This window comes from Aquila chrysaetos, chromosome 14, assembly GCF_900496995.4.
Source record: "Aquila chrysaetos chrysaetos chromosome 14, bAquChr1.4, whole genome shotgun sequence".
NCBI classification, from domain to species: Eukaryota; Metazoa; Chordata; class Aves; order Accipitriformes; family Accipitridae; genus Aquila; species Aquila chrysaetos.
The window spans coordinates 32,524,895-32,547,053 of NC_044017.1; the positions used below are offsets into that span (position 1 = coordinate 32,524,895).

General features: G+C 41.0%; 1 long non-coding RNA gene across 2 annotated transcripts in view; it reads left to right on the top strand.

Moving 5' to 3' along the window:
• The window catches only part of LOC121233790, a 36,364-nt gene extending 14,576 nt beyond the window's left edge, over nt 1–21,788 (top strand). Inside the window, exons 1-3 of one of the 2 annotated variants that reach the window (XR_005933944.1) lie at nt 10,040–10,399; nt 12,403–12,563; nt 17,033–21,788. This is a non-coding gene — a long non-coding RNA (uncharacterized LOC121233790). Of the gene's footprint in view, nt 1–10,039; nt 10,400–12,402; nt 12,564–17,032 lie in introns of those variants that run through there. The other variant, XR_005933945.1, reaches the window with a different exon arrangement.
• The last annotated feature ends 371 nt before the right edge of the window (nt 21,789–22,159 follow it).

Genomic DNA, 22,159 nt, shown 5'->3' on the forward strand with positions numbered 1-22,159 from the left:
TACCTTTTGATTCCTTGGCAAACAAGTAGATCAGCCCTAGTGTTTGCTTGCATATATTAGTTAGGGATAGTTTGTTACTACCGTACTTTTTGTTGGTGTATTTTTTGTTACGGTAGGTGTTTCTCTGTGTTTGTTAGCAAATAAATAAAAGAATAGTTAATATAAGTGCGATTTCTTTTAATGGTCAGCTTTATGAAATTGCCAGGCTTTAAGCCATATGTAAAAGAAGTATGGCATGGTGGCTATAATCTATGTTCTTCTCTTGAGAAATAGGCCACATTCCTTCAAAATGTGCAGTTTGACATTCATTGTGAATGCTCAGAGAAGACTTGGGAGTCAAAATTGTTGGTCTTTGTAGTGTGGAAGACCATGATGATAATATCACCTCCTGGATGCATCTGTGCCATAAGGCACCAATGTTTTCCCTGAAATGCAGATGTCTAGGGTGGGATTCTTCTAATCTAAATGTAGATGTCTGCAATATGGATGTTTGTATCTAAGCATGTCACCTTAGGTAACGTTTATGGTTAATGGAGAGGAGTAGGTAATTCTGGGGAATTATTCATCTGACCCATTTTTGACATTTCCTTTATGATGAGAAGAACCACATGTTAGAAGTGTCTGTTTCTCTCCTCTAGTGTCTGTAGGGTGCGGCGTTCGGAAGATCTCACGATGTCACGGAAAGTTAGAAGGCTAGTCGTCGCCTCCCTATGACGTATCAGTGATCCCACCTACCGTTGTTAGTATAAAAGGAATTAACTGCGCAATAAAAGAGGAAGTTGACACTCACACCGTGTGTGTTATCTGTCTCTTCCCTGGTCCAGGCCGACCAGTGATCTAATCGCAGCACCTTGATATGTAGCAACGCTACAGTGTCCTGTTAACAAGAGGGCTGAGGCCACCCACTCTCACCAGCTGCACCCGAGACCAGTGTTTCCAGAAGACCAGTCCAGTAACAGCAGTCAGTTGCCACTGAGGCCCACAGAGAAAGGGAGGACAGCTCTTGGCTAGCCTTTCGGTCACCCTCATTGATACCAAACAAGAAAAGGACACAAAACAGTGAGGCCGACTGAGCCAGTGCATTGCAGCTGGCACTGCAACAGGCAGTGGAGGTTGAACTCTCAGAAGCAAAAGTATATCTAATTTTAGTTTTTAGATCTTTAGTATCTTCCCAGTCACTGATAAAACTGTCATCTTCAAGGAACACAATGTCCCAATATTTTTGTCTGATACTACAACTACATCTCCTCCTTCTGCCCCTGATAGTATTGATGTTCTCAGATGATATCTCTGGACTAGATTCACTCTAGAAGGGCGAAAAACCGTATTTCTAGAGAGAAAGTCCTCTCCTTGGCTTTCCATTTGGCTACAGGAATTATTTTTCATCATAGGTTGCAGTGAGGAGCTACAATCCAGCCAATCCTTCCGGTGTCTTTGTTGTCAGGAAAAAATGATCTATCAAAGCTCATTTAGTGGGAGCTTCAGCCAGACACTTATGAGTGCTGATTCTTTGTTATTTTCTCATTATGTGGTTCCTAGGTTTCTAAAGGTCTTGACATACGTTCTCTACCAATAAGAAAAAAATCCCTCCTCATGAGATTTAAGCATGTTGCTTTTATCTTTAACGGAGCCACGTTTGAGCGTCTGTCATCATGTTCACTAAATCATCTGTCAATGAAATCCACATTTTTCGTAGCCATTACCTCAGCTCAGGGATAAATAAAGTTCTAGCTTTTATGTCTAATCCTCCATATTATTTTCAGGTGGATAGGGTAACACTGAGGCCACATCTTAAATTTATTCTAAAGGTGGTTTCAGACTTCTTATTAATCAGTATATCCACTTACCGATATTTTTTCCCAGGAGTCAGCTCACCGGTAGAAGGATCAAAATGTTGATCCTTCTTGAATGCACTGCCTTAGCCAGACAAAGCTCTTCTGCAAATCTGTGATGCTCTTTGGTCTCAAACAGCCTTTGTTGTTCAGGATCAAATCTAAAAAGACGTAACCTCAACTTCAAACTCATTCGAAATGAGCTCGCAGACTTTATCAGAGCCACATTTGATGTTATCAGAGCAGATCCACCAACCCATCTCAAGGCATACACAACCAGAGCACAAGGTACTGCCACAGCATCTGCTGGCGGGGTTCCAGTAGCTGAGGGCTGTAGAGGCACCATGCGATCGCTGGTACTCACATTTACGAAGCAGTACTTGTGCTGGTAGCACAAAGGCTTGAAGGACACTGATTCTTCGGTCCTCGTTCCAATGGATAGCGCGCATTTACTGGTGTGACTGCACTGCCAACGGAACACCCAGGAGGAGTTTCACCGGTGCCAGAACTTGAAGAAAGAAGAAGAGTGGTTGCCTTCGTCACTGTAATTCTTCAGTATGTTCTTTGTGTGTAGCTCCCACAACCGGCCCTTCTGTTCCCCGGGTGCAAGGCTTGTCGTGGGGACTGAAGAAGAGGGTGGTGATCTGTTTACATGCCTGTGGGATGAAAAGCAGAGGTGAGCACACACCTTATGCACACACCTTGTTGTGGGCACATAGCAACATTAGAAACATTTGAATTCTTATGCAGAAGAGACATACCATTTAGAGTGGGTTTTGCCTGCACAAAGCATCCTGAAGTATCATAGCTATTACAAGGTCAGTGACCCTCTGTATTGTTCCTTGTAAAACACTTGATGGGAAACGCAGTGCTATATCTTTGCTGAGTATTCTCATTGTTATTATTATTAGCAGCAGAGAACCTATGGTTGCTAACACTATTACTAAGAGTCATGAGTTTTTTTCATAAGAATTAGACCTCATCAGAAATCAGAAGCAGGATTTGTTTTGTGCGCTGCTAAATTTTCTTTATTAAACCCAGTGATATATAGCAAGATTACATGCCAACCCACAGAAGTCCTTCAGAGTTGTTATTTTAAACTTGTATCAATGAACAATTTATTCTGAAGCCTTTCAAATGTGTATGCATATGCATTATATACACATATACTCTCTCTCTCTCTCTCTCTCTCTATGTAGTGACAAAGCAAGTAGTTTAATACATTTTATGGGTCCAGCCTGCAGTTCTGCATACATGAACTTGTGTGTGGTCAAGGAGGCTTGCATATTTTTGAACTCTAAGTTGGCCTAATAAAAGATATCAGACTACAGTGCTTGCTTTGTCAACCCTGTTTTGCTGGTTCAGAATGACTTGCAAGCTTAATTTTCAATTTTTAACATAAAAACCAAGAAAAAGAAGTGTTTACTTACTGCAAGGAGTTGATTCCGTGTTAATGACCCTGACGGAGGCTTGTACACAAGGTACAGATTGTTGCCAATTTGATGTATATTCATGTTACAGAATATGAAAATGTGAAGTTATACCATCTTGAGGATTTTGTTTTTATAAGTAGGATTGGTTAAAAAAACCTTTAAGTAATCATACCGTGTGTTTGATGGTGGAAATTAGTATGAATGTTTCTGGCAGTGGAATGATGTGATGTGGTTATGCGTTTCTGTTTTCACTGCCTGCTCAATATTGGCCTTTTACAAATACAGATTACCATGTCGATGGAAGGAATTTACAGCTTTGGCCCCCTTGTCTCACTCTGTGTTACAGCACCTTTTTTGTACTTTATGTTACATATCCTCCCAACTGTATTTTTCTGACAGAAAAAGGAAATGTCTGTGGACTGAGATCCTGAAAACGTGTGAGCTTTACTATTTAATTGGATGAAATGAGTATTATTTCCCACTTACCTTGATTTCCTGTGGGGTGAAAATCTTGCTCCTCTGAAACCAGTAGCAAACTTTCTGCTGAGTATGACAGGATGGAGGGTTCATCAGTGATCCCTTACCAGCTAGTGACATTCCATACTGGAAGCTCAGAAAAAAAACAACCCCTTAATAATGACGGCGGTAGAAAGAATACTTTTAAAAAATCAGGAGTTAGAACTGTCAAATAAAATCCACAAATAAAATCCAAGCTGAATGCAAAAGCTATACGTATGATAGGTTCAGTATTGTCAGTTTTGGGGCCTCACGGCACAGATAGTTAGAGCTGCAAGATCCGTTTGGGTTATGTGGGCTGTTACACTACATCCCTTACTTACCTCATCTTGTGGGCAAGGAGCTGCTTGCTCTGACTTCATGGAATTGCAGCTGTATTTGTGGAGTGCTCTCGTCCTTTGGCACTCCCTCCCCTGTACATTAATAAGGTTTGAGTGCACCAGCATTTTCTCTGGAAGCAAACTTCAAAATTTGTCTTTAATCCTGATGCAATGCATATTCAGAATTTTTTCTTTTCCTGGAGTTTAGTTCCAGAGGAAAACATACTTGACTGGTGCTCCCACCAGCCAGCTGCAGTTTGTAACAATAATTAACAGTAAGATACTGCAGCAGAAATGGGGAGCAGAGAAATGCAGTCCAGCAGCTTCAGTTATGCAGTTCTGTTCACTTCTAAGGATTCCAAAGTGCTTAACAAACAATATTACAGGCAGGACGGGCAGCTCTGCCCATGGTGAAGGTTTCCTAATGCTTCCTGTTATAAGATTCTGGTTTTGTTTTTTTCAGAGGTTTGCCGAACTTTATGTGTTTAGGCTAAATTTATTTTTATCCAATGTCGGTCTCTAGGTGTTTTGTTTTAATTTTTGAATTGAAAAGTGGTTGAACTATTTATAAGAATGCAGCTAGCAAAAAATATGTTTTCTGCTTATGTGAAAAAAAAAAAAAATCTGACCCCTGTATTTTAAAAGGTTTTGCAGCAAAGACAGACCTTTCTCTGCCTTTGAATCAGGTATGTGCCTTTTGCCATCCTCACAAAGCCTTTCAAATTTGGTCGACTGTTTCAAGATGTGGAAAAAAACACGGTTACCAAATATTCCATAGAGATTTACTAAAGCCTAACAGCAAATATTTCCAGAGATTTCATCTTCTCCGCCTCGCACAGCTCCTTCCCGTGATCAGACTTTCCAGACGCCGTCCTCGCAGAATGACTGAGCAGTCACTAGCTGGGTGCACCAGAGGCCAAACCGGGGGCAACCCCCGTAGTGCTGTCCCTGGGCGTTGCTGTGAGCTGCAGCGATGCCACGCGGTGGAACCGAGCGTAGGGATCCTGTCCCTCCGGACGGAGCTGGAACGCAACTCAGGGCTCCCAGATTTTATCCTTCATGTGCTGTTGGCAAGCCTCCAGCATAGTTTCGCTTTGCCGTTAGCCTCAATGCACGTAGAGGGTTGGACAACCTCAACAAGGCGCTGAGCAACCACATCTAATGTTGGGATTAGTCTCCTGCTTTGAGCGGGGAGTGGGACCACATGAGCTCCTGAGGTCCTTCCACCCTGAGTTAGTCCACGGTCCTGGGATTCTTTGCTGTCCGTTTCCCTATTAGTCTGTGAGGGCCTGAAGGCACCATCCTAGCTGAAGGGTCTCTGTGGGTATGATGCACATAGTGGGAATAGTCTTCATTAGTTTGTTTTTAAAAACAAGTATATGCAAAATGCCTCGTTAAGTTAACATTCAAGCTACGTGGATGAGTATCCTAAAATGAAGAATGACAGAATGATCTCTGCAGCCTCAGTATGCTTCCGACATATGTTTGCGTTGGAACACTGACTCTAGTTTTGGGACTGCACTGTGTTTTTTCCCATACGGCTTCATCCCTGGATCTAGCATGGCTCTGCTCTGGAGCTGAAGCAGCACCGAGGAGAACTGGTGGACGGTAACTGCAGAACTCCAGCTCACTTGTTGAGAAGGTGCAAGGTATTTTCTGAATGAAGCAGGGCATGGTGGAAAAAAGAAAACAAGGTCTCTGGGTTAAGGGAGTGGAATTCTGCTCTGGAGAGCTGGACAGTATCCTTGCCTCTTCTACCATGCTCCTGTGTGGTAATGGGCAAACATTTCCCAAGTGGTTATTAATTGCCAGAAGAGCCTTTCTGCTTGTGCCAGTAGTATCTGGAACAAGATGATTGTGCAAATGTCATCCATCAATCACAACTCTTTCTTTGGTAATGTCATATATGACATTCCATTTAATAAAGCCTTCATCACGTCAGGTTAGGTAATTGTTAGTTCCTTATATCTGTTTATCATCTAATGTTCACCTTCTATTTATATTTACACATTATACTTATAATTATTTATAAATGATTATTTGGCAGCGAATCAGGCTAACTATCTTGAAAATCTCTGAAATTCATGGAAATGTTCAGGCAGCATATGAGATATTGTTTTTCAAACCTCAGCAGGCTTAATTAGATCCTGCAGTTCATTCATTTGCACTGAAGTCAATTGGAGTTTTGCATGTGGAAAGTCTGCAAGATCAAAAATTATGCCCAATGGGCACATAGCTCTATAGAAGAAAATGTCAGCTCCGGATGGTAGTATTTTTGACTTCTCGTCGGTTAGACTCTTTCTCCCCCCTCACTTTTTCTCTCTTTCTCAATTAGCTTTTCTTGCATTTTTATGTGAGTGGTTTTGAAAGGGTTCCTGGAAAAAAAACTTGCTGCATATACTGTACATGTTTTCATTTACAGATCACTGAAATGGATAGGCAGATAAATAAATAGATAGGGTTTTCTGATCTTGTGAAATATGTTGCATAATATAAACCCCTCTTCTAAGGCTGTTTTGTCAAATATGTCAAATGATATTTTTGGAATTATATTTCTGGAATATATTTTCAGAGTTCCTTATTGCTGTTCTTGATCTATGCACCCTTGTTTGACAGTCCCTTAATCTCTCCGATATAAACTGAATGAATAGCAGCATTTAAAAACATGGCTTCAGGGACTCCTTAGGAGGTTTCTTTGTAAGTGTACATTTACTAGTTCATCTGTAAATTTATTTTATGAGGTGTTTAAACCTCAAGAAAACTGAAAAGCATAATATTAATGCCTGGTTTACATCTACTGAAGTCAATGGGAACTTTGCAATTGACTTTAATGGTAGCCTATGTCCTCTAATTATGAAAGTGGCAAGGATGATAGACACAAAACCACAAGGAGAGTTTTCTGTTTCATCATATCCTATTCTGTTTGCAGATGCACAAGCAAAGTACAATGCGGTTTGTTCTTGAATTAAACAATTCAGTGTTTGGACCTAATCCTGAACCACGTCGCTACTTTAGGTGGTGTTTTGCTTCTCAAAAGGTCATGGACTGCTCATTCTCTGTGTGGCCTACGAAGGTGACATGGTAGGAAATCCAGCCAAATTTTCAAAGGGCTTTTGAGAATTACGCTTTTCGTTTTGATCTTACATCTGCCCCATGGTATGAGTAATGGAAGAAGTTGATGAAGCAGTTTTCTTCCTAATTGTCTCGGGTTTTTTCATGTGATCAATTTTGACAAGGTTCCTGGAAAGGCACATAATATCTGTAGCGCATATGTAGATGTTTTCCCTTAAGGTTCGCTGAAGTGTAGTAGAAAGTTTCCATCACGCTATCGTAATCCCAGGCATCATTTTCGTATCGTGTTAGTGAAAGTGAGTGAGAGTACACCACAACAAAAAAAGACTCCCCGAATTCAGCTTTTTTTCTGTTAGTGTAACAAGAGCAGCAGTCTGAACAGGCTAGATCTGGTAAGTAATTTGTAGTAGTAAATAATGCTAGACAAAAATTCCCACAAGCTTCTTGTTGAGTCTGCTTCAGAGGTATTACTCATTTGGTGGCTGAAATGCTGGTCTTGCTTCACATTTTGAACGCTTGTGAAAGATTTAAATATTTTGTTGGTAACTGGAGCCGGTAGCGCGCTGCGCACAAGAGCTCATCAGAAGTTTTCGGATGGTGCTGTGCGCCGCTGGAAAATGCCACTTGTGTGGGGTGAAAATGCCGTCCCTGGGCTGCATCAGCTCCACCGAAGCCCCCGAGGGATCCGAGCCGGGGGGCTGCTGCCCCGTCCCCACCGCCCGCGCCAGCTGCCCCGCGGGTCTCCGCCGGGCTGACCAGACCACCGGCGTGGCGATAAATAACAAAGTGGGTAAAGTCACCTCTTAAGGTGGACAAAAGCTACACAGCCAAAATTAAAAGGGAGTAAATTCTGGTTGTTCCCCCCCCTCTCCCAAGTCTCCCCCTGACCCAGCACCGCCAGCTCCCACCTTGTCCATGCGGTGGGCTGGCAGCTCTCTGGCTTTCTCCCCTCGCCTCCTGCCAGGCTGGTGGGGGTTCAGACCTTTCTGGTCCCCCCCTCCCCAAGCCTCCCGGGTCCTCAGGCTGCGGCCCCTCCAGGCTACCCAGCCCCGAGGCTTCCCGATTCACAGGCGGCTGCTTTTTTTGAGGTATCCCAGTGTTAGGGCAGCCGGGAGCGCAGCAGCCCTGGGGTTTGTGCTGTCCAGTGATGCAGTTCTTTGGGAGGGAGCTGGAAATACCGTATACTGGCTTGCTCAAAAAAACCCAGTGTGTCATAAATTCTCCCTCAGGAAAAAAGCGGTTATTAGTATTTATTGCTGGCCTAACACAAAATTTGTCTGTGTCAAAATTACTTTGGGAAAAGTTAGTTAAAAGAGAACCTGTAGAGATCATTCTGGATGGCTGCTGTAGCCCTTAGTTCATCTTTATCATCTAGACGTGAACAGAGATCTCTGTAGTATAATTAGAGAAATAACCACTGGAAATTATGTCTTTATGGGAGACTTAGACTCCTAGATGTAGGTTGGAGGAAAGCGTGCAGAAGTAGGGACCTATCTCTCAAGGTACCTATTAACATGGTACATGAAATACTTCTTCACAAAATGACTTCTCAACCAATCCTATTTAGACTTTGTTGTGATGAGCACCATGGCTTCTGTGGAAGAATAAAAATAAAAGAAGCTTTGAAACAAGTACTCACAAGTCTACTGTGTTTACACTAAATAGAAAAATAAATAGAAGCAGTACTGTAGTTAAGGTTCCTGATTTTGAAAAGGAAAATTTTGATAAACTATGTGAATTAATTACTGCAGTCATCTGGGTTGAGGAGCCAAGCGGTTGAAATGTGGAGGAGGTGTAGAGTTTTTAAAGTTTCAGATGTGAAACTACCTAGAACTTATATCCCAAACAAAAGAAAAAAAAATAGTCGGAAAAGACACTGTATCTAATTTGATGGGTAGTCATCACAGAAAATATGTTGGTAGGCAAGGCAGGGGCAGAGGAGAAAGTGGTATCAGCAAAGAAAGTCGTGTCTCAGAAGGCAGGATATGTGGGAATAAAGTAAAAACAAATAAAAGGAGCTTGAGAGAAATACCAAAGAGTACTTCATCTAGAAGAAATGTGGGAAAGAGAAAGGGTCCTGTGCCTTTAAGATGAACTATAAGCTGTGTTGGATAAACTGATGGTGATCTAGCAACAGGGCAAAGTCTGGAGGCTTACTGAGGGTATGGAAATGGCAGTTAACTAACCAACCAACCAGCCAATGGGGGAACAAAGCTCAGGACAATTAATGGGCTCCAGTTGGGGGAGTGGGATAACTGGTGTTCCAGAATTCAGGCAGAACAGGTACATGAAACTGTATGTGCGAATGTCTCATAAGGAGAAAAGGGACCATGTGTCAGAAGGGTGTGGAGAGTCGTGTGGACAAGAGCAGGCCTATTAATCTGACCTCAGGGGTGCAAAGCGTTAAAACCGATCTTGAAGGAAAGAAATTTCTATATAGTAAATAGAAAAAAAAAAAAAAATTTGGAAAAAACCTCCCTTGAGCGTGGTATGCAAATCTGGTGCTTTGATTTGCTGGAAAAGTGACATCTTGCAAAACCTAACCTTTCTGGATCTCGATGGAGAATTTGCTATGGTACAGCAACATATTTGATATGTCCCCAGGAAATATTTTTCTCTGAGGAGGAGGAGACGAGTAGGGAAGTAGGGGGGGAGGTGAGGAGGAGAAGGGTAGTGAAGTAGCAATTCTCTAATCAAGCTTACCTGCTAGTTTGGGTCAGGTAGTTATGCTTTTTTTTCCCCAGGGACTGACATTACATTCTGTGCGGTCTGCAGTGCTTAGCAGTCCTGTGCAGACGCAGAAGGCACACACGGTGTGGATTCTCTCTTGTTTTGCTCTTACCAGAGTTTAAAATGTATGACATTTTGGCTGAAAGTGTGTTTTCAGATGGAAAAACGTAACTGGTTCTGGTGTTTGGTGGTAGGATTGTAAAATGACAAACAACTTGGAGAATGTGAAACAGAGTAGAAGGGAAAAAAAAGCAATGTAAAAAGTAGAAATACAAAAATATGCAACACTCAGGAACCTTCTTACTTACTCTGTGCAGGGGGAACTGTTGCGGTTCTGGATCTGTATCATGTTTGGGGCTCAAACTCCCGCATAGCACCAACCCTTCCTAAAGGGAAGGAAGGAGCGGTGTACACCTCCTCTGCTGCCCCGTGGTCCGGGCAGGGAGACTGTCTGCCCAGGACAGAGCACAGCGAGCTATCCTCAAATGCTGTGAAGGTAGGACATACTCGTGGCTGCCTTCAGATCTGTCCCACAAGCAGATGTGCAGACGGATGGGTTGGTTCAGGTTTCCGGGAGCTCTGGTTCCCTACACAGCATTTCATTTCCCCGGTTGCAAACCTGAGCCTTCCAGACCTCTTTGGGCCGATATAGGGTAAGTGGCCTTCAGAAAACAGAAGTTACGTTGATATTCATCCTTGTGGGACAAGTACTTGGTCACTGAGAAGGGCTGCAGCAGCCCAAAGGAGTTACTGTGCCCTAGAGATGAGCAGTTCCCTCTGACTTGGCTGCAAAGGGCTACGGTGGGAAGGAGAGGAATTTCTTTGCGAGAGGCAACAAAAAGGTATGTGCTGATAAAGTCCCTTCCAAATACAGAAATTATGTGGGTAAGACAAACAAAGAAAGATGGAGACAAAGGAAAGGTAAGGACGTATTTACATATTTTGGGGGGGGAAGAAAGTACTCTTTGAAGTACAGAATCAACCAAAGCTGGAGGAAGCTGGTTACAGGAGGAAGAAAAGCACGTCCATCAGGCAGAGAAAAAGCTACACATGCAAAACTAGTGAGAAAATTAAACCACGGCAGGATATATTGTTATTTCTTGTTCTGTTTGGATCAGTTTGAAGTAATGCTTAACTTTGTTGTTAAGAGATCACTTCTGCAGAGCCCGTGGCTGTCCCCGAGGAGGTCAGCTGAAGCCAGAATGCCTTTGAGGAGGAGCTTTTTGGTCATAGCGTGGTTTAGCAGCTAAGGGAGTTTGGATGAGCTGGGACTCGTCATAGGGCATGTGCTGTTCTGTGGGGGAAGGGATGGGAGGATTTCTGTGGGAAATGACGCTGGTAACACTTTACCAGAAGTGATGAGAACGCTTAAAAGCATTGTAGCTGGTGTGCTGGGATCCAAACCAGTTTCCTCGTAGCTGCCTAGTAAGAAGTGGGACGGGTCTATGGCAATCACACATATCTCACAATTCGGTGAGCAAGGCTTAAAAGGTTGATGTTGAGAATGTCCTAGGTGAAATAAAAAGAACGGGACATGAAAGTAGTCCCAACACCAAGGTTATTCCACGCCATGTGATTTCAATAAGTAGAGTTGAGAGAGCAGAAGAATTTGGCTAGATTCAGAGCTCTCATCCTTCTGCAGAGGCTTATTTGAATCCCAGGCTGTTTCTATCCCATGCATGCATTTCATTTGCCATGTGTAGCATTAAAAACTGGAAAGACTGCTTAAGGGTGAGCAGTAACCTGAGCTCAAAACTCAAGCTGACCTCTAATCTGACAAGAAAAGCAGTGCTATCACTTTGGGATGAAAAGTGTCTTTTTGCTGGATTCTAGCACAGAACTGAGACGGTCACGGTCAATTGTCGATAATGATGTGCTCAAGGAGACACTCCTTGAGCTAAGTGGAAGCAGCTAGAAAACCCGTTTCAGTAAAGCTCCTCAGGCTCTGGCAGTAAAAAGTAGGAACATATTTGCACAAGCATCTCTTCTGCAATTTCCTCTCTGCTTTTCAGCTAGCTCAAATCTTGTGGGGATGGCCAGGCTATCGCAGGTTTGGGGATTAGATCGGTCTTTCTGTTCTCAGCAAAGTGCTTACCCTGGGCTGAGGTCCCACTCTGAAGGCACAGGGACGTAGCTGGGCTCTTCGTGAAGTCATCGCTTTGTTAAGGAGCTTAAGGAGGATAAACCGAAGTTATGATGAGGTTCCGGCTTTTGATTGTCACAATTATATGTGTAACAAACCAGGACTCTATAAACAGAAGTAGGTACAACCATAGGTAGGACTGAAGCTTTGAACAACTCTGCAAGAAACATGTTTAAAGAAAGTCTCCAGATCTCAAATATCTGTTGAAACAAACAGTCTCATGTGTGTTACATTTACCAGTGAGTTTACAGCAATGTACCCCCTTTTCATGTGTTTGTATTTACCAAAATAAAAACAGTCTTTGGAAATCGGTCATATAACTATCACAATAAAGCAATGTTATCTTCTTTTCACAGATGGGAGAACTGAAGGAACAGAGTTGTGAAGTAATCTGCTCAAAGCCGTGAAGGAGGCCAGTGACAAATCCAGGAGTAGAAGCCAAGTCTCCTAAATTGCAGCCTAATGCCATCTAATACTGTAATCAACAAGAAAGTTTGCCTTCTGATGTTACAATGAGGTATGCCATAGCAATACCTGTATATTAATAATTTACCCAAGGGAACACATTTGAATGTGTATGTTTGCCTATGGTCTTGTAAATAATTCAAAAGAATTCTTTGAATTCTAATTCTGAATTGAATTTCTAATACTCTTTTCTTTATAACTGGGCATTTTTTTCACACATATTTCTTTGTAAGTCGTGTTTAAAACATACAGTTCTCAAAATGTGATTTATTAAATTACCAAAAGTTACTGTCCAAAAATATCCCAGAGTAGCTTCAATAATTCGTATTTCTAGATATTTTAGAGTCCAACTTCAGAGTTTTCTTCAGGGTCCTGAGCACCTACACTTCAGCTTGCCTTTATAGGAGACAGTGGATAGTTGACATCTCAGAAAAAGGAAATAAAGTTGTGTATTCCTAATGAGGTTGTTCTTAGCATTGGAAGTCACTTGTGGAAATACTGCTGTAAATGTGTTGGAAGCATCAAAAGCTCAAGCCTGGCTCCAGTTTAGCTGGAGGGGAGGCTACGCCAATAGACCCAGGCAACAGAGGTGCGATGAATATGGAAGCCCATTACAGAGCCTAATGCTGCCTGGTGTATCGAGGAGTATTTGTCCCCGTTTTGGCAAAGGTACCGCGTGCTTTCTGTCTCTCCTAGCTATGTCCTCCTGTACCGAGTCAGGAACACGTGCGCAATGCTTCTCTTTGAGATGCTAATCTTTTGGGGTGTTAAGCACCAATAGTTGCGTTAGCAGCTGGTTTTACTTGCACTCGAGGGTTTGAAGTAGCGCAGCAGCTTTTTGCGTAGGATAGGGAGGGTTTCCTTCTGGCTTTCATCTCAACCTGACATGTTAATGCTGTGGGCTTTCCAAAATAGCACTATCATCCAACACTGAGACACCACTGAAGCATCATCTTAGTAGTAGGTAGCTTGGTGATTTATCAAGAGCAAATATTAAATCAGATTGGAAAACTATATTACTTCTACAACATACTCCTTATAGCACCTTTACAGTTTCCAAATCTTTATTTTCAATAGTTTGCCTGGACACAGGTGATAAGCATGCTCAGAGAATACGTCAGGTTAGCTACAATCAAACCTATAAAGTATCTGCAATTCATCCATGCTTCTCCCACCAGCAGGTGTCATTCTGGAAAAAGGAAAATATTGTAAATTCCTGAACTAGAGAATTTGGCTGTGACAAAGAAGAAAAAAAAAAAGTTTGCTTAAAATATAGCTTTTGAAGGGTACTTCATTCCAAATAAAAACCAAGAGAAAAGTTGGCTGGTCTGCATTTTTTAATAATCTTTGTGCAGCATGTAATCCTGACATATAACCAACAAAGGGCAGACAATGGGTAAGACAAACCAATGTCTAGTTAAATGTCTGCTTTTTACTGTTCTCTGTGACATCTTCACCACTGCTTACTCATCCCCCATGACTATAAAATCAGTGATATTCATCAGTCTTTATGATGGGCTTTCGGCTTTAGTTCCCCCAAAGGAAACAGAATTAAGGTGTTGAATTCAGATCTCATTTACTGCAAGGTAAACTTGAAGTAATCTCATTGAAGCTAACTGAAATCAGTAGAATTGCTTGGGATTTAGTCTGAAGTGACCAAAAGTAGTATTTCACTTTCTACTCCATAAATGAGCCTTAAGCAGAAAATAATCACATAACCATTTTAATGTCTGTTATAATATTTATGTTTTCCTTTAAGTGCTCATCTGGGTATTAGCTGCAGCCTCCTTTGATACGAAGAGGTTCTTTTTGATTTCTCGTAATCACAGTGAGAAAGCTATGGCTGAGTTATAAAGAGCCAAGACCCTGCTGGTTCATCGCTGAGGGGTCCTGGTCTACCGCACCTAGTCTTCTGGCTGTTAAAAACAAACTTATGATGAAATCCATGCGGAAGGTGTCTTGCCCACCCTATATCCTACTGGAAGTTTGTTCCAACCCATCACAGCTCTGATGATTATAAATATTTTGCTATCTTTCAGCCTAAATTTATCCAGGGCCGCCGTGCCTATATTGTCCTTTTACATTAAATAGTTTTTTCCCCTCTAGTGAGGTTTTCTCCGTGCTGATGTATTTAGGAAAATCAACGACACTCCCTTTCAGGCTCGATTTTAGTAAGACGGAGGTGCTAGGCTGTGGTCCAGTGTGCCGTGCACAGCCTGCCAGGATGGCTCCTCTCGCCCAACGCTGACCTTCCCCAGAGCAGACTGTGGGCTGGGGGGGTGTGGGGGCCCCTTCCCCAACCATTTGCATCAGCATGTAGCTGGGAAGTTTGGGCCTGAGCATCCCAGACCGAACTAATAACATTTGCGTAGATTTCTTTCAGAAGCTTAGTCTTCCATCCCCCGGCATTACTTTAAGTTAAATTGATCTTTTTTAAAGAAAGGCAAGCAGAAGTGTGCATCCTTCGTTATCGCCTTGCATGCAACGTTAAAGCAACAGCTTCCACAGCCTACTAGAAATGCTTCACCTGATGCATCTTGGCGCTGTATCTGCCTTTCTTGTATCTTCGTCGTGGTCATCTTCCAGTTGACAAGTCCAGCCAGGTTCGTCTTCTCCTCAGCCATTTCTAGAAGTGCTACTACAAAGGACTATTTGCTTACTGTGATATGATGCTCCACCAAAACTTTTCTGGGAATCAAAGGGAAATTTGCTTGAAGAAAAACAGGAGAACAAGCTCCAAGGCTTGGCTGTGAGGAGCACATTAAAGTGGGAATTCATTTTACGTTTTTAGAATTTATAATTACAACAAAGTGATGTAAAATAATCGTACTGTAGGCAGCCATATCTTTTTCAAGACGTTATTTAACTACAAATGTGACAATGCTTTTCTCGTGAACAGTTTCAGCACTTCAATTCAGGTTACCGAATGAGAAAAAATAGTATATAAATTTAGAATTAAAAACTTCACTCTAAAATAGCTAAAAGCTGTAATCTTGGGTTTGCGTGAAGACTGTATTAGTGTTTTCTGACTTTTTCAGTATTTAACTTTGAAAATGTAGTGGTTAGAAAGTATGAAAGTATTGTGAATGTGACTAGTTCATTATGCCCTTTATTTTTATAGGACCTAGATAACAGGCGGTGATGATGTCCCACAGGTTTTTATACAGTAAAGTATGAGATTTAGGCAAATTATTTCTCTGGAGTTTTTATGGGTTTTTTTCATGTTTTTAGTTAAGTGAAATCATGTAAAATTTTGTTTAGTCTTTTTTGTTTTTTAATTCTAGTGTTTTATTTTATTAATTTTAGAAGAAATGCATGTGCCCAAACATAGACCTCCTGGGTCATTTTAGAGCCCCTGGGGATCCCACCTGGCCTCTCACTGCCAGTTCAAGGGCGCGGGTCTCCTGTAGGTCCCACACCGTGTCTGCCAGCCCTGCACAGATATCCTGGATACTCCAGGGTATTCCAGTGGGCATTAGGTACCTTCTTTTAGGCATCTGACTTTCTCCTTTAGACAAATGCTGTAAAAGGTAGCATGCCTCTACAAATGCTTAACAAAATTAAAGATAGCACAGCTGTGAAGGTAATTCCACCTAAGGTGTTTTATTTAAGTTTAACAAGACATAGAGGCAGGAAAGTAATTTCGTATCTAACAAGTACAGAGTTATTGTGTTTAACGGGATGCTATCAAGAGTCTGTTTTGAATTATGCTGGCTGAGCCGAACCTGTGCGTGAGCTGGGAGCTGCTGTTGCTGAGGGTGCGCACCACGAAAGGTCCTGGCCAGAAATCTGGGGCTTCTCATCAGGAAAGGAGCGGTCTGAGGTTCGGGACTGTTGGGAGTCTGGCAAAAGTAAGCTTAATTCCTCAGTTTTGGGCATGATGCAGCAAACTAATTTCTCTGAAGAAAGCGGTAATTTCAGGTACCAGGGCACTCAGAGGGAATTAGAGAAATACTTGCATTAATTTCATAGGCAATTAGAAACCTATGTTAATCAGGTCCATTTTTGATGGTCTACTGAATCAGAGGGAAGTTAAAAACCTTGAATATATTAGTGAGTGTAGTTATATATGAATTGTACAATGTGGGGTTAAGCGTTGCTGAATTTTCTTTTATAACAAGAACAATTCGATGTATGTAATATATAAAAATATATATTGTTTATGTATAAAATAAATATATAACTAATCTTAAAATAAAATTAAAGCAAGGTAGCAAATTCTAGATAAAATTAACCACAGGCATTAATTAGGATTATATAGACAGAGAACACTTTCCCATGAGCTCTTTTAAATCAGTCACTAGCATTATGCTCAGTAGGAATTTGGACTACTTTTGCTGAAGTTTAAAAAAAATGAAATCGTTACAGGAAAAAGGCATGATGTAGGGTGACTTACAAAGCAGTCATAAAATCTGATTTAGTAGTGTACAATATTAATTTTATAGTTTGCAAATGAGGCAGAAGAACTGTTTTCATGTACTCTTTTTTTCTTTTTTTTATGTCTTTATCAATCTTTTTCAGGATGAACCCCCAAGGCATGGCTGCAATGGTTGTTTGAAACAAGAAACAGATACCCTCTTGGTGTCATTCATTTCACTGATCACTGGGAATCTGAGCCTGCACAAAGGTGGAGGAAGACTCCTACAGAGAGCTGGGAACGGTTTGTCCCTTAAGAAGGGTATAATGGCATTTTTAATGTTTTTACCAAATACCAGGGCATGTGATAAAAGTTTATGGATCAGGAATTAATTGAAAGATTGTGAAATGGGAAAGAATGCGCATTGCGGGAAGCCTTGGAGAGCTACAACCTAAGCACCCTGAAATTTGCGACCAAGCCCACAGAATATCTCTGGAGTTATTGGAACCATCTCAGATGACTGTTATTTTTTATATAATTTACCAGCCCCAGTAAGGTCCCACAGCCAGATTGGGAAAAGACGTTCCTTTTATTAATGTTCGTCCAGGGAACTAAAGTGTATTCTGGGTAATGAAACATCTAGTTTATGGAATTAGCTACAGAACTCAGATTTTTAAAAAAAAAAGGCAGCATGAATTTGTACCTGGGAGGTGGTACATGTTTTAAAAAATGCTGTTCAAAAGACAATGTGCTTATATCTAAGGTCTGTTACCTGCAACATCAAAGTTTACAGTTTTATATGTATGAAATAACACAACTGTATGATGAAACGTGAAATGTATAATTAAACTAATGTCTATAAGTATAGAACTATGTAAATATTATCTAAATCATATGTGTAAGCATTAAATAAACTATTTCATTTCTAGAGGTTACAGAAAACACTTCAAAATTTTATACAGTCCTTCCACCCCCCCAAATTTTTAATATAATTGCAGTTTTAGAACTGATCTGTCTATTCATTTTTTAATATTTGCAGTCGCGTTAAATTTTACTGAGGAACAATTTAGTTTGGGGAAACGGTTACACTTTATCCCAACTGTGGTTTGTGTTGTTTGAACAAGAAGTCCCTGAGTATTTGTCCCAAATACCAGTATTTTTACTCCACTGGCAGCTGTGTATTTGTGGTCATCCTACAGCAATGTGTGCAAAGAATGTACACAGTGGCAGTGCCTCTTCCAGAGAGTACCAGGAGCAAAACTGGATGTGGTCAACCCGCACATAATTTGCTCTTCTTAGTGGAGGTCGCACGTAGACAGCACTTAAACGACACTTTTAGTTTCTGGATAAGATGAAGGTAAGGGATAGAAACCATTCGAAAGCCATTGCTTATGTTCCCTGAAATGGGCTGAAAAGAACAGCTCTTCTGAGACATAGCTTTACACTGAACATATGCAGAGCTGTGTCATTATTAATTCTGAAAATGTGTTTACAATGGTTAGGTAAAATATTTGGTTACTATTTAAATATTTTGATGTATTATAGCTCATACACGGATTTTAGATGTCTACTGCACTTAACAGTTCCAATTTAAATAACTGGTTTCGTTAAGATTTTTAGTGATACAAATTAATAACAAAAGGCAGTTAATACAGAGTGCAGTTATGAGACCAAAATACATGTGGTTTAAATTTAAAGAATTAAATGTTAGCATTTCCCTATAGAGAAAGGTTATTTGGGCAGTGGTGTACTGACATTATCACCACCCACGGAGAAGGGGACCTGTTGATCCTATTGGTTAAGCAGAAATTCAAAAAAGGAAAAAATGTAGGTCTAGAGGGTTTGCTTGGTGTAAGTGAATCACACAGGAAAAATGCTGATACCCAGAGTCATCGTAGTGACCTTCTTTGATGGTTAGAAAGAGAAATAAGCTCGCGATATTTTTGTCAAGTTAGAGGGTTTAGGTTGCTTGCTAGGTAAAATTGGTCTTGGTTATTAATATAGTGGAAAGCTAAATGATGACCATGGAAATATGATAATAAGTGCTCTTGCAAATTAGATAGGAATGATTTTCTGCGGCCATTAAGAATGGTAATCCAATGTGTTAACCGTTGGGCTGAAGGGCTGCTAAGAAAATAAATGTGGCAAGAGGATAAAATAAAAGTATGTTTAAGTAGGTGTTTCTTCAAAGCTTCCTTCAGGAAGGTGTTTCTGGACACTACCATACTGCTTCTGACAAATTGTGTCTGTTAAGATAAAGGTAAGCAAACAGCATTCATTTAGCAGTAAGTAGTGCTGTCTGTACCTCTGGATTCCTGTTTTAGCAAACCTTTATAATAATTTTATTGGACCTAGCTAGAAACAAATCTACTAAAAATAACAATTACTGATTTGCCACTATTTAATGTTAGTTTAATCTGACAACTCTGGGATGGCTTTGCCTGTTATTCCTGGAAGAAACTACATAAGATTGGGTGGTTTTGAGTAGTTTTATCCAGACGTGGGACTGCACAGAAAAGTCAGGTCTCAACATCGCTGCACGTAGGGAAAGCTTGTCTCTGACCCTCGCCCTGACAGCTCGGACACGGGCTGAGCTACACCCCAGGCTACTGGTACTCTGCACTTTGGCTTTTGAAATTTTCTGGGTGAGATATAGTTTCAACATGAAAAGTCAAAATATGGTGGTTTACAATCAGTTTTGCTTTGTTTGAAGCTAAAACTCAAAGCAAAACTCCCGAGGCATAGAACTGTACGAAGCAAAACATCAGAAAGTTAACACAAAAACACTGCAAACTGAACAAGCTAGTTTCACTCAGCTCTTGAAATAACCCCTTTTTGCAAGTTCACTTTTCAATTGCAGATGTGCGAGATGTCAAAAATGAGTTGGTTTCACTACCCCGTGGCACAGATGAATGCCGCAGCTCTAAAGCATCACCCTCCGTCTGAGCAAGGTCTCCCTCTCTGTCTCGGCTGATACTTTAGATATCTGCCAAGGGATGCAATTTTCTCAGCCCCAGGCTAGTAACATTTACCTTTCGTTCATCTGTAAAACAAGGGATTTGGGGTAAGAGCCAAAACCCAGCCCGTATGTTTTTTATAGTTGTATCCAGCTCTGAACTCATTTCCCAAATCTCTAACAATGCTCTAAATGGCACCCAGTCCCAAAATGGCAGGAGTCACTTCACCTCTGTGAGGTCATCTGAGGATTCATGTGTTTCAAGTTTTCTTGATTTTCTGGTATTTTCGGGACGCTGAACACCTGCTGCTCTTCCTCGCTGGCACAGAGCTGCAGGTGCTCATGCCCTTGTGAAGATCAGACCCCTCCTCCCAAGGCACTCTTATTTATGGTGAAGCAACGAACAACCCTCTGCTCTGCTTTTGCTTTTTGTAATTTTAGTGCAACTGGCTTGAAACGAACCTATGAACTGCACCGAGACAGAGATAATTTTAGTTGGTGAGTGTGTATGAGTTCAGACTGGTCAGGGCTCCTTTGTTTGCTGGGCAGCCGATCCCTTTTCTTTCCCCCCAAAATATTGAGGGACTGAACTCCTGAGCTTCCAAAATTATTACTGACGGAGAAGCAAGGTGTCAGCAGCAGTGGGGCTAAGTGAGTCACCTTCTAGATGTAGATCTCAGACTTTAGCAACTTTGTCGAGAAGAACTAGAGTGATGTTCAGAATAATAATAATAAAAAAGAATATCAGACAATCAGTGATCTTGTGTGCATATAATTTGCTTATTCGTATGTCAAATTTTCGTGGTGAAATGGTACCTAGGAAAGTGCAGAGTGCAAGGGGAATGGCTGACTTTGAAGGTTTAAGGATATCTTGAAATACAGCTCACAGACCGAGTTACACGAGGATTATTGAGAGTGGAATTTACAATATAATGGCTCACCTCTGCACAAGAGTGAATTTTATACGGTGTGAGCCTATGTTACTGAAAAACACCATTGGGCTGTTGGTGGAACGCAAATATTATGTGACTCTGAATCTCACTTGGTATTTTAAACCATGAGAGTTTCAGATTTGAGTCATAGTAACTTGTAAGTAGGGTATGTATATGCATATAGAGCACACAAGCTGTAAGCAAGGCTTCTGCCTTGGGGTTATTTTCTCCTCAAATTGCAGATTTGGTTCTCTGTTATTGCAAATCATTATAGCCTCAATGAAAAGTCAGAAGTCAGATTAGGTGCTTCCCAATTTTTAAAAGAAACATGAACTAGAAACCTTTACAGTCTTCTATTTTCTTCTCTGTTTGGCACTTTGATTTTCAGAACCCTTGGTCCAAGAAATCATGTTACACCTCTCTTACACCTCTGCTTCTCCACGGTGCTTCCTACGTGGAACTGGCATCGGAATTTGTCCAACCTCTAATTTACCCCATCAGAGCACTCAGCAGCATCTAATCTTTCATTAGAGTCAGAAACTTGGCTAGCACTGCTCAAAGAGCACCTTTAACCCGAGATCTTCACTGGAGAACTCCTCTAGTCAGAGCAAGAGCTGGAGAAGACAGCACACGAGTGCCTGCTAGCAGCCCCGGAGGCACGTGTGGGAAAAAGTTCTGTTTCTTCTCTTTTTTTTCATGTTTTAATTCAGCACTTTGACTTAAAATATGCATCTAGGCAAGCTATGCAAAGAGTGACTTGCTGAACAGAAGACTGTAAGGTAGGATTAGAGGCTCTGCTTAAGAGAAACTCTGCTTCAGCCTAGAGAACAATCCCACCACAAAATAAAATTAACTTTAAAAGTAATGAGATTTTCCACTGTTAACTTAATAGCAGCAAACCACATGTTCTAAACAATGTTTTAATTTTTTTTTTTTTTTGTATAAGGACTCATTTTTAGTAACAAACCCCAGACTATTAGCCCTGCCATTTTTCCACTGCTGGAGGAAAACGTGGACTCTTGCTGAGTCGTACGGTGAGTATCTCAGAGATATTTGAATCTGCCACCAATAAAAAGGCCTCTAAAATGCTAGCATAGAGGAACCATTTCAAGGTAGAGGAAATGGAAAAAAATGGGAAAAAGAAGAAACATCTCTTTGGATCTTTAGCTCTGTTATTTTTTTAGATTATATTTCTTCTGGGCTCCCAAAATCTTCAGTAACAAACAAGTTTTCTTTTAAAAAGTATTAAGTTATCAAAACATTTGCCAGGTCCTAATATTAAATCCTAGCAGTCAGCAATGTTTAAGTTCAGCCATATCATTTTGCTGAGTAAGTCATGCTAAAACTTAAAGTTTTCCCCTCGAAATGATCTTTCCAAATGAGATTGATATTGTGAGAAAAAA